The sequence below is a fragment of the Panthera onca genome, chromosome C1, assembly GCF_046562875.1.
Source record: "Panthera onca isolate mPanOnc1 chromosome C1, mPanOnc1 haplotype 2, whole genome shotgun sequence".
NCBI classification, from domain to species: Eukaryota; Metazoa; Chordata; class Mammalia; order Carnivora; family Felidae; genus Panthera; species Panthera onca.
In genome coordinates, this window is record NC_138346.1 from 142,763,429 (window position 1) to 142,778,668 (window position 15,240).

The following is a 15,240-nucleotide window of genomic DNA, read 5'->3' on the forward strand; positions in this document are numbered from 1 at the left end:
TTTATTTATTTTTTGAAATTTATTGTCAAATTGGTTTCCATACAACACCCATTGCTCATCCCAACAGGTGCCCTCCTCAATGCCCATTACACACTTTCCCCTCCCTCCCACCCCACTCCCCGATGTGAATTTTAAACTATCTGTCTTATGAATATTTACCTAACCTGTTTGTCTTAATGGCTGCAATGTCTATTTAAGCATTACATAATTTATAAATTATTTCAATAAAGACAAGAGAATTAGGGTAAATAACTTCAGAGGAATAAAGATGCAATGACACAATTTTTCAGAAAATCTTATATAATATCAACAGTTTACTTTAGTAAAAAAGAGAAAAAACTACTCAAAGATTAGAGTCTTAGAATTATCATCAATTTTGTGTCTGATTTCTTTTTCTTTTTTTTAATTTTACTTTTTGTTTTTTAAATTTTACATCCCAATTAGTTAGCGTATAGTGCAACAATGATTTCAGGAGTAGATTCCTTAGTGCCCCTTACCCATTTAGCTCATCCTCCCTCCCACAACCCCTCCAGTAACCCTCAGTTTGTTCTCCATATTTATGAGTCTCTCCTGTTTTGTCCCCCTGCCTGTTTTTATATTATTTTTGTTTCCCTTCCCTTATGTTCATCTGTTTTGTCTATTAAAGTCCTCATATGAGTCATATGATTTTTGTCTTTCTTTGACTGACTGATTTCACTTAGCATAATACCCTCCAATTCATCCACATAGTTGCAAATGGCAAGATTTCATTCTTTTTGATTGCCGAGTAATACTACATTGTGTGTGTGTGTGTGTGTGTATGTGTGTGTATATATATATACACACACATACACACACACACACACACACACACACACACACACATCTTCTTCATCCATTCATCCATCGATGGACATTTGGGCTCTTTCCATACTTTGGCTACTGTTGATATTGCTGCTGTAAACATGGGGGTGCATGTGTCCTTTCGAAACGACACACCTGTATCCCGTGGATAAATGCCTAGTAGTGCAATTGCTGGGTCGTAGGGTAGTTCTATTTTTAGTTTTTTGAGGAACCTCCATACTGTGTTCCAGAGTAGCTGCACCAGCTTGCATTCCCATTGTGCCTGATTTCTATAGGCTATCATCAACAAGGTTATTATGTGCTCGGTACCAGGTAAGCACTGAACTTGCAGCAGTGACATGATAGATCTCTGCTCTCATAGAATTCACATGTTGCTTTTGGGAGTTTTTGGAGTTGTTTTGGCACTGATGAATAAATAATAAATGCATTTTAAAAAATAAGCAACAAAAACATTGGGCAGCTATGTGTACAATGCAATAACTGAAATAGGTTATGTGATAATGAGTATCAGGACATCTATTTGGCCAGCTGGTTGGAGAACCTTCTTGTGGAAGGGATAATAATCTGAGATCTAACTAAAGAGCAGGAGACAGGCAGGCAAAAACTGTGACCTTGGCATTACTGTCAGAGAGCATATCCTTTCCTCTTAATCAGTGTTACCTACCCTTTGGTTTTGATCGTACCTCTGTCCTGTAAAGACTTTTTTATTAATGTAATCAATTGCTTAAACATTTCATCAGCTTTTAAATAGCACTTTGGTGAAGTAAAAGACTCATGAGATAATTTATTCCCCTAGGACAGAGAAGAAGGGATAAACAAGCCTTTTTATTCTGTAATAGCAGAATGGTTTGGTAAATTTAAAGGCTTTAATTATTATGCTTTAAGCAACAACTTAATTTGCTTCAGTCTGATTCTTAGCTTTTAGGTGGGGTTCTTACTTTGATATATCGTGTTGCTATTTTTGGTGCTTATCATTTTGCTCTTGCAGTTTTCTCTCATCAAAAATCATGTACTGCTCACTTCCATGGAGTCCCTGTGCTGGTGCTGGTACTGTGGGCTGCAGATGCACATTCACTTTTATCTTTTAAAAAACAATATTTTTAATGTTTATTTATTTTTGAGAGAGAGACAGAGTGTGAGTGGGGGAGGAACAGAGAGAGAGGGAGACACAGAATCCGAAGCAGCCTCCAGGCTCTGAGCTGTCAGCACAAAGCCTGACGTGGGGCTCGAACTCACGGACTGCGAGATCATGACCTAAGCTGAAGTCAGCCACCCAGGAGCCCTTCACTTTTATCTTTAAATGGGATAAATCTTTAAATGGGATAGCTTTTCAAGGAGTGTGGGGCCTGGTTTAAGGGAGCCATTTGTAGGTCTTTACATTCCCCACATACTTTTCCTAACATTATTCTTCCCGAGGAATGTGCTTCTGATGGAGGTGTGGGGTCTGTTCTCCCACTTCTCTTTCACTGTTGCCCTTCTCATATGATTACAAAAGAAAGGCATATTGCTCTAGTTCATATCTCATAAAGGTCCCCGGATGTAAAAACACCAGGACACCAAAGGGCAATGGAAAATACTGGTATCTGTGCGAAGATAGTGGATGATTAAGTAACACTGTCTCAAGTAACGATGGATAATAGTTTCTTTTGCAATTCAAATAATTTCCAATTTTTTTGTTCTCACAAAACTGAGAGAGAGCCTAATTGGTTTGCTAATTAACTAATAGACTATTAAGTATATTTTTGATAGTAGGTTACTGTTATATTTTTTTTACATTGTTCAAAAAAGTTTGAAGCATTGAGAAATAATTGCTCTAACAAGACGTCCATTCTCCCTCATTTATGTGAAGCAGGTTCCTCACCATTTAACATTATGAAAACTAAAGTAGGGATAGAATTGGTGCTGAGCCCTATTTTATCCTGGCAATAAAATAATAGTCACTACATGGAAACGTGAATGAATTGAAGAAGAAAAATCTCACCCATATCTCTTTTTATTTTTTATTTTATTCATTTATTTTTAAAAATTTTCTTAATGTTTATTTTTGAGAGGGAGAGAGGGAGACACAGAATCTGAAGCAGGCTCCAGGCTCCAAGCTTGACGCACAGAGCCTGACGCAGGGCTCAAACCCCGCTGACCACAAGATCATGACCTGAGCCTAAGCCAGACGCTCAACCAACTGAGCTACCCAGGCGCCTCTTATTCATTTATTTTTTTATGAGTTCAGGATTATATATATTATGATTTCCCTTGTTATAATACATTTATGGCTTTATGGTAAAAATAACTCAGGGACATATGGAATTCAAGCTAATTTGTGTAACTGCCACAAGAAAAAAAGCATTAAATGCATTTCGGAAATAAGTATTCTCTTTTTAAAAATTTTTTAAATTTTATTTATTTATCTTGAAAGAGAGAGCAGGGGAGGGATGAAGAGAAAGGGAGAGAGAGAATCCCAAGCAGGCTCCATGCTATCAGCACAGAGCCTGATGCGGGGCTCAAACACATGAACCGTGAGATCATGACCTGAGCCAAAACCAAGAGTCCAACGCTTAACCGACTGAGCCACCCAAGCCCCCCTGAAGTAAGTATTCTCATTTAATTTCAGAATCTCAAAAAATCATTAGACATTGGCCTTGTTTTTAAAAAGTTTACTTACGGGTACCTGGATGGCTCAGTTGGTTAAGCGTCTGACTCTTGATATTGGCTTAGGTCGTGATCTGAAGGTATGTGGGATCAAGCTCTGTGACTGTAGGGCTCTGTGCTGACAACAGGGAGCCTGCTTGGGATTCTCTGTTTCCTTTTCTTTCTGCCCCTCACAGTTTGTGCACATGCATTCTCTCCCTCTCTCTCTCTCAAAATAAATAAATAAACTTAAAAAAAATAAAAAACAAAGTTTAGTTAAACACTAAACTAGCTAAATGACCTTCTTGAAAGGTTCAAACATAATTGATGTAGAAAATGCTTTCCCTCAAGAAAAAAAAAAAAAGAAAATGCTTTCCCTCTAATCTCAATCTTACATAAATGGAGGAAGTGAAGGGGAAAAGGTAGATAATTTCTTTAGCAGTCTATATGGTTAAATCCATCAACCACATTAAACTAGAATGTCCATGTTGACCCCATTAAAAAGAACTGGGCAAATATCAAAAGTTATTCACTTCATAAACCAAAAGACAACAATTTTAGGGTTATGATAAGTAAAATATTTTTGAAACACTTCAAAAACCTTTAACACGAATCTAGAGGAAGCATCTCATAATTGTAAGAAATATAACAGAAAGTAAAAAACACTTAAACTAAACTGATTTTCAATCCTCTTTGAACAAAAGAAATGAAAAATAATGGTTCATTAGGTAAGCTCTGTGCTCTAACCAAACTAATTACAGCGATTTTAAATGGCAGCAGCCTATTTGATCGGGTAGCTTGACAGTTCTGAATACTTTTGCAATGATTTAAAAAAAAAATTTATTTATTTATTTATTTATTTATTTATTTATTTATTTTGAGAGACATAGAGAGACAGAGCACAACTTGGGGAGGGGCAGAGAGAGAAGGAGACACAGGGATTGAAGCAGGCTCCAGGCTCCGAGCTGTCAGCACAGAGCCTGATGCGGGGGTCAAACTCTCGAACTGTGAGATCATGACCTGAACTGGAGACAGATGCCCAACCGTCTGAGCCACCCAGGCACCCCTGCAATGATTTTTTTAAAACTCAAAGACACTAAAGTGATCCAATCATGCAATGTTCATCTTATGCGTTCTGCATCTTTTTGCCAATCCTGTAGCTAAGGTCTTGTTCCAATCAATCTCAGTGCATGTAACTGGCAACTGACTATGTAAAGTTTGAAAGTACTGTCTGATAATTCTCACTGATGGCAGTCTGGTATTCATTTTCTGCAGCTTCTACAGTTTTTATCAATTCTTTTGCTATTTGCACTTCATTAGACACCGTTAGGGAATCTTGTATATATTTATGACTCACTAACTGAACATTACCATCTTCATAATAATGAACCTGAGTTTTCAAGATGCCAACCACTTGAGTGGTTGAAGGAGTGATGGTAAATTTCCAATCTGACCTCCAATGACCATTCCAAAACTTTTTGCTTGGAACTGATGGCTTTCTATTCATGCAATAATGATTTGCTATCCATCTAGTTTTGTTGTTGTTGTTGTTGTTTTTTACCATATACAGTGCAGACCCCATTTGGATAATGTTCTTTCACATAAACTCGAAGAGCAGTTTCTACTGAAGTTCTCTATGACTCAACTGCATTTTCTGCTTCATATGGTCTTGGATCAGTTGTTTCCTTTCTTAAGTGATCAAATTTGAAACAGATTCTGGTTTCGGGATCCAAAAACTTTCCATTTCCCAAGTTGCCATGTTCTGTTATCAATTCCTGATCTTCATAACCTTCAATTTTTACTGGAGTAAACTGGTCCAAGTGATAGACTGTGCAAATGCATGAGTTGTCCTTTCCCTGAAAAAATTATCACTGTTAGGCAGTAACCAAACATCATTAAACACCTCATTAAATTCTCCAGGAGGGGCATGAATAATGAATTTTGCTGCTGTACATACCTTCTCCTCATTAGACAACTGCTTCTCCAGATCTGCCATTTTCCTTCTGGTGACATACTGTGGTGGGCGTGGTGCCAGCGACCACCTGACTTCCCCTCACACCCATCTCTTTAATAAAGTGTTATTATGTTTAAGAATCTTTAAAATAAAATTTTGCAGTATATTTATATTTTAATTGATTGGTTAGTAATAATAATTGTAAAGAAAACTCAAGCCAGAAGAAATTGTTTTAATACTTGAAGTCTTTTATTACAGAAAATAAAGAGAAGTTTATTTTTAATTCATAGGCAGATTTTTGTTGAGGAAAAATATAACACTGTCCAGTAAAAAACTTTCAAACATAAAATACGTTAGAAATAATTTGTGTGAGGGGCATTTGGGTGGCTCAGTTTGTTAAGTGTACAACTCTTGACTTTGGCTCAAGTCATTATTTCACGGTTTCTGAGTTCAGCCCTGTGTTGGGCTCTGTGCTGATAGCCCAGAACCTGCTTGGGATTCTCTCTCCCTCTCTGTCTACCCCACCTCAAAAATATATAAATAAACTTTTAATATTTACAATATTTACAATATGTTAGAAGTTACTCCTTTGCAACTACTTAAACTTACGGTGAAAGATTTTAAGTATCAATTTAAGGATGTGCCAAGGGATGTATAGCTTTCAAAATTTTCTTGGGGGTCTGCAGATAAAAAAGCGAGATTTCAATGACACATTACCCCCATTGATGAAGGGGCTACATTCTGAAAGTGTACTTTTTAAATTAATCTATCTATCTATTTATTATTTTGTTGCTTTAAGTGGGGCCACACCCAGCACAGAGCCCAGCACAGGACTTGAACTCACAACACCAAAATCAAGACCTGAGCTGAGATCAACAGTTGGACGCTTAATCACCAAGCCACTTAGGCACCCCACAAAAGTGTATTTTAAAAGAAATCAAATTCTTAATTGCCAGAGGTCGCTGAATGTTAACCTGGGAGGAAGAAGTGTGGTACTGTGTTTAGATGCTGTCATTGGACTTTAATGCCTATGTTTTAAGTCAGTATAAGTGTGTTCAGCTGCTGTGTTCTAAACAGGCAAGCAAAGAAAAGGAAAGGGAGGCAGAGGATGGTTGGGTTTTTAGCAGTCTATGTTAGGGAGGGCAGAGTAACAAGGGATATTCCCCTCCACCCCCAGCAATTACCCTAATAGGTCTACATAAGGTTTACCTTTAGATAATGCATGATTTCAGACTTCCTTTTTCTATCCCTGAAAAAGAAAATCTTTATGCTTGGTGATGTCCCAGTCTTAAGTAGGGTGTTATACCAGTACTTTGGGATTAGCCAGTGTTATAGTGTAAATTAACTTCAGTCATTTGATATATGTAAATTACATGTGATCATTTTTCTAGTTGATAGAAGAGTGGAATATGAAGGAAAGGGGTATCATGGAGTACAAGAGGGCATTTGGGAAGGTGGGAAAGCAGAGAGGTATGCTTTGAAAGCTGCAAATAGAAGCAGAAAGTGAGGTATTTTGGTCTTGCTAATGCATTACTTGACATGATTTATGAATGTTTTGGTTAATATTTAAAAATACTTCTGACTGCTTTATTAAGGAATTTGTATCTCTGAGGATTAGTTAACCTAAAATAGATCCCATTAAGTCAGATCAATATAAAAGTGGCCCATAGCTAGATCTACCAAATAAATTTAAAAGTCATTATGTTATGTAGATTTCCCTCCCCAAAGATGATAGAAATTAACCATATCAAATGATAGTTTTGGGTTATAAATGCTTATATAGCAAGCATTTTTATTGAAGTGGTTTTGAACTTAAATAAAAGTAGAAAGAATTCTAATGTTATGTGATATTAAGATGAGTAATATGCTTTATCATGAGATTTCAGGCATGTGATTTGCCTTGTATGAAGCTCCTTTTTCTTGGCCTTACTTTTCTTCATTTACCGGTGAGATGATAATGATCGTTGATAAGAGAGTTTTTCCTTGCCTCTCTTATAACGGTATTTTCAGTAATAAAAGAGGAATGCTTTAGCTTCCTCATAAAATGTTATGATATCCCCAAATTATAAAGTTATGAATTACTTTTTAAAACACATTATGGCCATTTATGTTGTGCACTTGCCTATTTCAAGAACTTTTTGAAATCAGACCAGTGACATTGTCAGTTTCTCCTTTCAAACTATTTCTTGTGGCATATGTTTATGACTGTCTTGGAGAAATCAATGTATTTTTTTCTTATTGAGAGATGTTAATATATCTATCATATAAAGATTTCTCAGCATTCATATACTAGTTATTTTAAAATGCTGTCATGTCATACTGAATATAGAAAATGTCATTATTTTGTGTGATAATAAATAAATGCTTTAACAAGCTACAAAGTCACACAAATTTTGTTTTTCACTTTCAATTTAAAAAAATGGCATACTTATGTTACCTAATGTGAAAAGATTCCCTTAATATTTTTGTAGAACTTTGAATAAGAAAACAATTTACATTTTTACTTGAGAAAAGAGCCTAGACAAAATATACATGATGTAGATATAAATCAATACTATCTGTATTTACTAAGGAGAGCTGCATGTGATTTTTGTCTTCCTGTATCTATAAACACTTTCAAGAGGCAAGTAGTAAGTGTATGTCTAGGGACATGAAGGGATGCCCTTCATCTAAGGGGGTGGGTATAGCTTAGATTCGCATGTCAAGTTGCCTCCATAGAGAAGTGGTGAGGATTATAGCATCATTAGGAGGCTGCTTCATCTCTAGGTGTTGGGAGAGGTTAAAGTGGGAGTTGCCCTGGTTCATGATTTAGGATTATGACTCCGTGTAGGGGTGCCTGGGTAGCTCAGTCAGTTGGGTGGCTGACTTTAGCTCAGGTCATGATCTCACGGTCCTTGAGTTCAAGCCCTGCGTTGGGCTCTGTCCTGACAGCTCAGAGCCTGGAGGCTGCTTTGGATTCTGTGTCTCCCTCTCTCTCTGCCCCTCCCCTGTTCATGTTCTGTCTCTCTCTCTCTCTCTGTCTCAAATATAAATAAACATTAAAAAAAAAAAAATTATGACTCCATGTGAAAAACTCTAACATACTCCTTAAGTATAAAGTTCTATAATACTAGCAAGTATGCTTTTACTTCTATTATAAAGAATGGCATTTAAGTTTTAAATTAGCTTCATGTTGACTGGTTTGAAAGTAAACTTTGAAATTCGTTATAAATGAAAGATGATGGAACTACCCTCAGGTCAAGGTGTGATTTTTAACCCTGAAATGGACCTTTGACGCAAACTGACAGTTACTTTTTAAGTTTAGTGTTTTCCAAAGAAGAATGAGTGAAAGTGCTTATTTCCTCTTAGGTACCATATCTGCAACTTGGGAAGGCATCTGCTAAGTAATACTTTTCTGAACAGAGAGAAGTATTTGATTAAAGATCAGAAGCTAAGTAAAAGATCAATAGCCTGGTCAATTGTGTTTCTTCTGCCAACCTAAACTTTATTAAAGCTTTACTAGCATTCATATTAAATAATCAATACTTGTCAGCATAACTTTTGAAAATAATAACATTCTCTGGTACTGGTACAAAAATAGACATGTATATCAATGGAGCAGAATAGAAAACCCAGAAATAAACCCACAATTATAAGGTCAATTAATATTCGACACAACAGGGAAGAATAGCCAGTGGGAAAAAGTGTCTCTTCAACAAATGGTGCTGGGAAAACTGGACAGCAACATGCAAAAGAATGAAACTGGACCCCTTTTTTTTAACTTGTTTTATTTTTTATTTTTTAAAATTTGCATCCAAATTAGTTAGCATATAGTGTAACAATGATTTCAGGAGTAGATTCCTTAGTGCCCCTTAGCCATTTAACCTATTCCCCCTCCCACAACCCCTCCAGTAACCCTCAGTTTGTTCTCCATATTTATGAGTCTCTTCTGTTTTGTCCCCTTGCCTGTTTTTATATTATTTTTGTTTCCCTTCCTTTATGTTCATCTGTTTTGTCTCTTAAAGTCTTCATATGAGTGAAGTCATATGACATTTGTCTTTCTTTGACTAATTTCACTTAGCATAATACCCTCCAGTTCCATCCATGTAGTTGCAAATGGCAATATTTCATTCTTTTTGATTGCTGAGTAATACTCCATTGTATGTATATACCACATCTCCTTATGCATTCATCGTCGATGGACATTTGGGCTCTTTCCATACTTTGGCTATTGTTGATAGTGCTGCTATAAACATGGGGGTGCATGTTGGACCACTTTTTTTAAACCTATACACAAAAATAAGTTCAAAATGGATGAAAGACCTAAGTGTGAGAGCTAAAGCCATAAAAATCCTAGAAGAGGGCACAGGCAGTAATTTCTCTGATGTTGGCCATAGCAACTTTTTCTAGATTGGCCCCCTGAGGAAGGAAGACAAAAACAAATTTGAACTATTGGGACTACATCAAAATACAAAGCTTCTGCATGGAGCAGGAAACAATCGACAAAGCTAAAAGGCAAATTATGAATGGGAGAACATATTTGCAATGACATACCTGATAAAAGGTTAGTATCCAAAATATATAAAGAATGTATACAACTCAACACCAAAAGAATAAATAATTCAATTAAAAAAATGGGCAGAAGACACGAACAGACATTTCTACAAAGAAGACATTTCTATAAAGAGGATAAAGAGATGGCCAACAGACACATGCAGAGATGCTCATTATCACTTACCAGAGAAATGCAAATCAAAACTACAATAAGGTATCACCCCACACCTGTTAGAATGGTCAAAATAAGAAACACAAGAAACAACAGGTATTGGTAAAGATGTGGAGAAAAAGGAACACTTTTGCACTGTTGGTGGAAATACAAACTGGCACAGCCACTGTAGAAAACAGTTAAAAGTAGAGCTACCCTATGATCCAGCAATTGCACTACCGAGCATTTACCCAAAAAATAAAAAAAAAACACTAATTCAAAGGGATACATGCATCTGATATTTATAGCAGCATTATCAACAATAGCCAAATTATGGAAAGAGCCCAAATGCCCATCAACTGATGAATGGATAAAGAAGATGTGGTACATATATACAATGGAATATTACTCAGCCATAAAAAGAATAAAATCTTGCCATTTGCAATGACATGGATGGAGTTAGTATAATGCTAAGCGAAATAAGTTAGAGAAAGACAAATCCCCTATGATTTCACTCATATATGGAATTTAAGAAACAAAACAAACAAGCAAAGGAACAAAAGAGAGAGAGAAAGAGAAACAAACCAAGAAAGAGACTCTTAACTATAGAGAATAAACTGATGACTACCAGAGGGGAGGTTGGAAGGGGGATGGGTTAAATAGGTGATGGAGATTGAGGAGTGCACTTGTGATGAGCATTGGGTGATGTATGGAAATGTTGAATCACTATATTGTACACCTGAAACTAATATAACCTTACATGTTAACTTAGGAATTAAAAAACTTTAAAAAGCTGTCAAACCTTTTTATTGTACATCTTCTGGTGGCATGGGCTTTCTATCTTAACACCCAGCTTTTACTCCTTAACAGTCCAGTTCCTCTATGAATCTTCATTTAAAAAATGGGGAAGGGAGGTGGTGGGGTGTGGGAGGATGGTCTGCTCATATATAGCCTTCTAAAGTGATTAGACAAAAGACAAAGAAGATTATCATCACCCCATGCTGTAAAGCCCCCAATATGACAACAAGGCAGGGATAAAACAGTGGTTAAGAGCATCAGCTTGAGAGTCAGACACGCCAGGATCCAGGTCCTGGCTCTACCATGTTTGTGATATTTCCCTTTGGACAGCATACTCAGCCTAATTTTCCTTAACTGTACAATTGTGAAGATGATAGTTATTTCATGGAGTTAGGAGAATGAGATGAAATAATGTATGCAGTGCACTTTGCTCTTTGTTTAGCTCATAATAAGAACAACGATAAGGAGAGCGTTAAGAAAATCATTTTTTTCTTTCTTTTAATGTTTATTTATTTATTTTGAGAGAGTGAGCAATAGTGCACACAGGGGAGGGGCAGAGAGAGAGGGAGAGAGAGAATCCTAAGCAGGCTCCGCCCTAGCAGTGCAGAACATGGAGCTCTATTACACAAACCGTGTATACACGAATCATGACTTCAGCTGAAATCAAGAGTCAGACACTTAATCGACTGAGCCCCCCAGACTCCCCAGAAAATCATTGTTTTCTATCATCTTTTTAATTTTTTCATATCAGAAAAGGGCAAATTCCCTAACCTAGACTGTTAATACTAGATCTCTAATTCTGTGAAGCTCTGAGTTTGCTAAAAGTTAATCTGCTGTTAGCTTAAGATCAGTTTGGCTGTTCCTTACAGTGGATTTTGGCATTTATTCAAGAGCAGCAGATTTTTAATGTGAAAAGTCAGAACCTCAATGCAAAATAGCAAGAAAAAGTACTGCTTCATTACTTTTTATTGAAGTATAAATACATAAGGAGAAGTGCATATTTGATCAAGATATAGAACCTTGCCAGCACTCTAAAAACCTCCTGTATGTTCTCTTTCTGTCACCTCCACCCCCTGCAGTGGTAACCACTATCCTGACTTCTAATGTTTATTTATTTTTTAGAGAGAGAGAGAGAGAGAGAGAGAGAGAGAGAGAGAGAGAGAGAGAACAAGTGGAGGAGGGGCAGAAAGAGGGAGACACAGAACCTGAAGCAGGCTCCAGGCTCCGAGCTGTCAGCACAGAGCCTGACGCGGAGCTCGAACTCATGAACTGTGAGATCATGACCTGAGCTGAAGTCAGACACTTAACTGACTGAGCCACCCAGGCATCCCTTTTTTTTATCAAAAATTTTTTTCAGGGGCGCCTGGGTGACTCAGTCGGTTAAGTGTCCAACTTCGGCTCAGGTCATGATCTCGCGGTTCGTGAGTTCGAGCCCCGCGTCGGGCTCTGTGCTGACAGCTCAGAGCCTGGAGCCTGCTTCAGATTCTGTGTCTCCCTCTCTCTCTCTGACCCTCCCCCGTTCATGCTCTGTCTCTCTCTGTCTCAAAAATAAATAAACGTTAAAAAAAAAAATTTAAAAAAAAATTTTTTTTCAGTGTTTATTTTTTAGAGAGACAGAGACAGAGACAAGACTGGGGGGAGTGGGGGAGGGGCAGAGAGAGAGGGAGACACAGAATCCGAAGCAGCTCCAGGCTCTGAGCTGTCAGCACAGAGCCAGACGCAGCGCTCAACTTGTGAACCATGAGATCATGACCCGAGCCAAAGTTGGCCACTTAAATTGACTGAGCCATCGAGGCGCCCCACACTATTCTGACTTCTAACGGAAAAGATTAGTTTTGCCTGTTACTGTTTTGTTTTATTTTTAAATATATAAAAACTGACTTCTTTTGCTTGACATTTTATTTGTGAGATTCATCCATATTGTCACAGGTAATTTTATATATTCACTCTTATTGCTGTGTAGTATTCTATGTGTGAGCATACTCCAGCTTATTTATTTATCCATTGCATTGTTCATTGATGTTTGGTTTGCTTCCAGTTTTTAGCTATTACAAATCTGGAAGCTGTGGACATTTTAGTTACCTGTCTTTTGGTGAACATATGTAAGCATTTATTTTGAATTGGAATTGCTAGGTCATAGATATGCCTACATTCAGTTTTAACAAGTAATCAGTTTTCCAAAAGATTGTGTGTTCCATACATTGCTGTGTGCATATCTTCATCAATACTTGGTATTGTACATCTTCACTTTAGATGTTCTGATGTGTGTAGAATCATATAATTTGCATTTCCCTGATGACTAGTAAAGTTGGATATCTTTTCACATTTATTTGCCATTTGGATAGCCTCTTGTAAAGTCACACATGTTCAAGTCTTTGTTCACATCTCTGTTGTGTGGTCTATATTTTTCTTACTGATTCACAAAAATTCTCTATGTAAAATCTTTATGAGTCATTTTTCAGGTATATTATTGCTATATCTTCTTCTTTTGTGGGTTGTCATTTGCTCTATTAATGGTGTCTCTTGATGAACATAAATTCTTATTGTAATAAAATTTATCAGTTTTTTCTTTTGTGGTTAGAGTTTTTTATGTCCTATATAAGAGGATAAAACACTTCAAATACTCTGAAGTCGCAAAGATATTTTATGTTTTTCTCTGAGCTTTATTGTCTTATCTTTCACATTTAGAGTTGTAGTCCATCAGGAATCGATCTTTGTAAATGGTGTAATGAAAGGTTAAGACATTTTGCCCCCAACTGGATAGTCAGATGACCTTTGCTGAGATTTTTCAAAAAGCAGCATGAATATTTTGGTGATGGTTGGGTCATTCACTGTTAGAATGAGTTCCAATCCTAGCCTAAAAAGAGACTAAAGGAGCATTTTAAGACCTATTTTTCTTTCCTGATTTGGTGTTTAGTCTTTAGCACAATAAAGCAGGTATAGATTTTTATTGAGATTCTCACAGGCTGAAAGTCATGTCTGGTAGAGTTAGACAGAGGTATAATATGCCATAATTGTGAAGTAATACTTGCAAATTATTCATGTCACCAGTTAATGTGCTATAAGGAAGTTGAAGTTATTGGAGTGAGATGTTGACCTGGTAATAGCTAGCTTTGGATTTTATATGAAAGGTTTGAAAAAAGAAACTCAGTAATAATATTGTCTTACATTTATAGAACAGTTTATAGAGTACTTTCATTTACACTATTTCATTTTGGTAACTAGCCTTGCAAGGTTTTCAAGGCAGATACATTGTTCCAGTTAAATAGAGGGGAAAGCCTGGAAATTCAGATCAGTTAATTTAGCCTGGTAACTAATTTGATAAAACTTGTAACTCAGTAGTCTTATTGCTCTGATCCAGCCATTTTTACAAGATTGCTCTACGCAAATTGAACCAGAGATACAGGCAGCCCCAAGATATGATTTATTCTCTCGAAGGGATATAAAGCTTCAGTGTTTAATCAAAACAAAAATATTTTAAGTCTGACGAATGAGCTGGACCTTGGAGGGGTTTCAGCTCATAGAGTTTGATAATCTCACATTTTCCTCTTGTCTTCTTTTTACAACCATCAATTGGATTAGCTCTTCATGATGCCTTAATCCCTTTTTCTGGCACCTTATAAACGAACTTTGTGTTTGATGTCTGTTAGTAAATAGACATAGGACATAAATGCAATTAAAGTGGACATAAAAAATGGTCAGAATTTAATTTTAAAAGTGTAACTCAGGGGCACCTGGGTGTCTTAGTTGGTTAAGTTTCTGACTCTTGAGTTTAGTTCTTACGGTTCAAGCCCCATGTCGGGCTCAAGATAACAGCGTGGAACCTGCTTGGGATTCTCTCCTCCTCCCTCTGCCCCTTCGCTGCATCCTCATTCTCTCTCAAAATAAATAAACTTAAAAAAAAAAAGTGTAAGTCAGAGGCTATGAAACTTTGCATGATCCTACTCAATTGTAAACTCCTGGAAGCTGGTGGTTGCAGGGACTATGTTTGTACTTTTTGGTCTCCCCTAGGGTAGCTAGCAGTGAATTGCATGTAATGAACTTCTGTAGTCTGTATGAACTAACAATCGTCTCAAGTGGAAAAATGGAGGTAAAAGTTGTTTCTACTAATGGTAGATTGAAAAAAAAAAAAAAAAAGAGGTCTAAAAGACCTGTCTGTTAAAATGCTTAAACATAAATCATCCATAATGTTAAACATATAGAACAGCATTCAGTAAAGATCAGGGTTCTTCATATCTGATATGGGTACATGGTACTTGCTATGGGGTTCTGGCAGGGATAGACTAAACAGCCGCCCTGAGCTTCTTTTATGTTCTTCTTTGTTCCCTTTTCAGAA

The 15,240-nt window shown here is 36.8% G+C and overlaps 1 protein-coding gene and 1 pseudogene across 1 annotated transcript in view; one reads left to right on the top strand and one right to left on the bottom strand.

Annotated features, from left to right (window-relative positions):
* Window positions 1-15,240, top strand: part of DIPK1A (divergent protein kinase domain 1A) — a 107,538-nt gene that overhangs the window by 17,267 nt on the left and 75,031 nt on the right. The window lies entirely within an intron of this gene.
* Window positions 4,441-5,482, bottom strand: LOC132672035 (F-actin-capping protein subunit alpha-2 pseudogene; annotated as a pseudogene).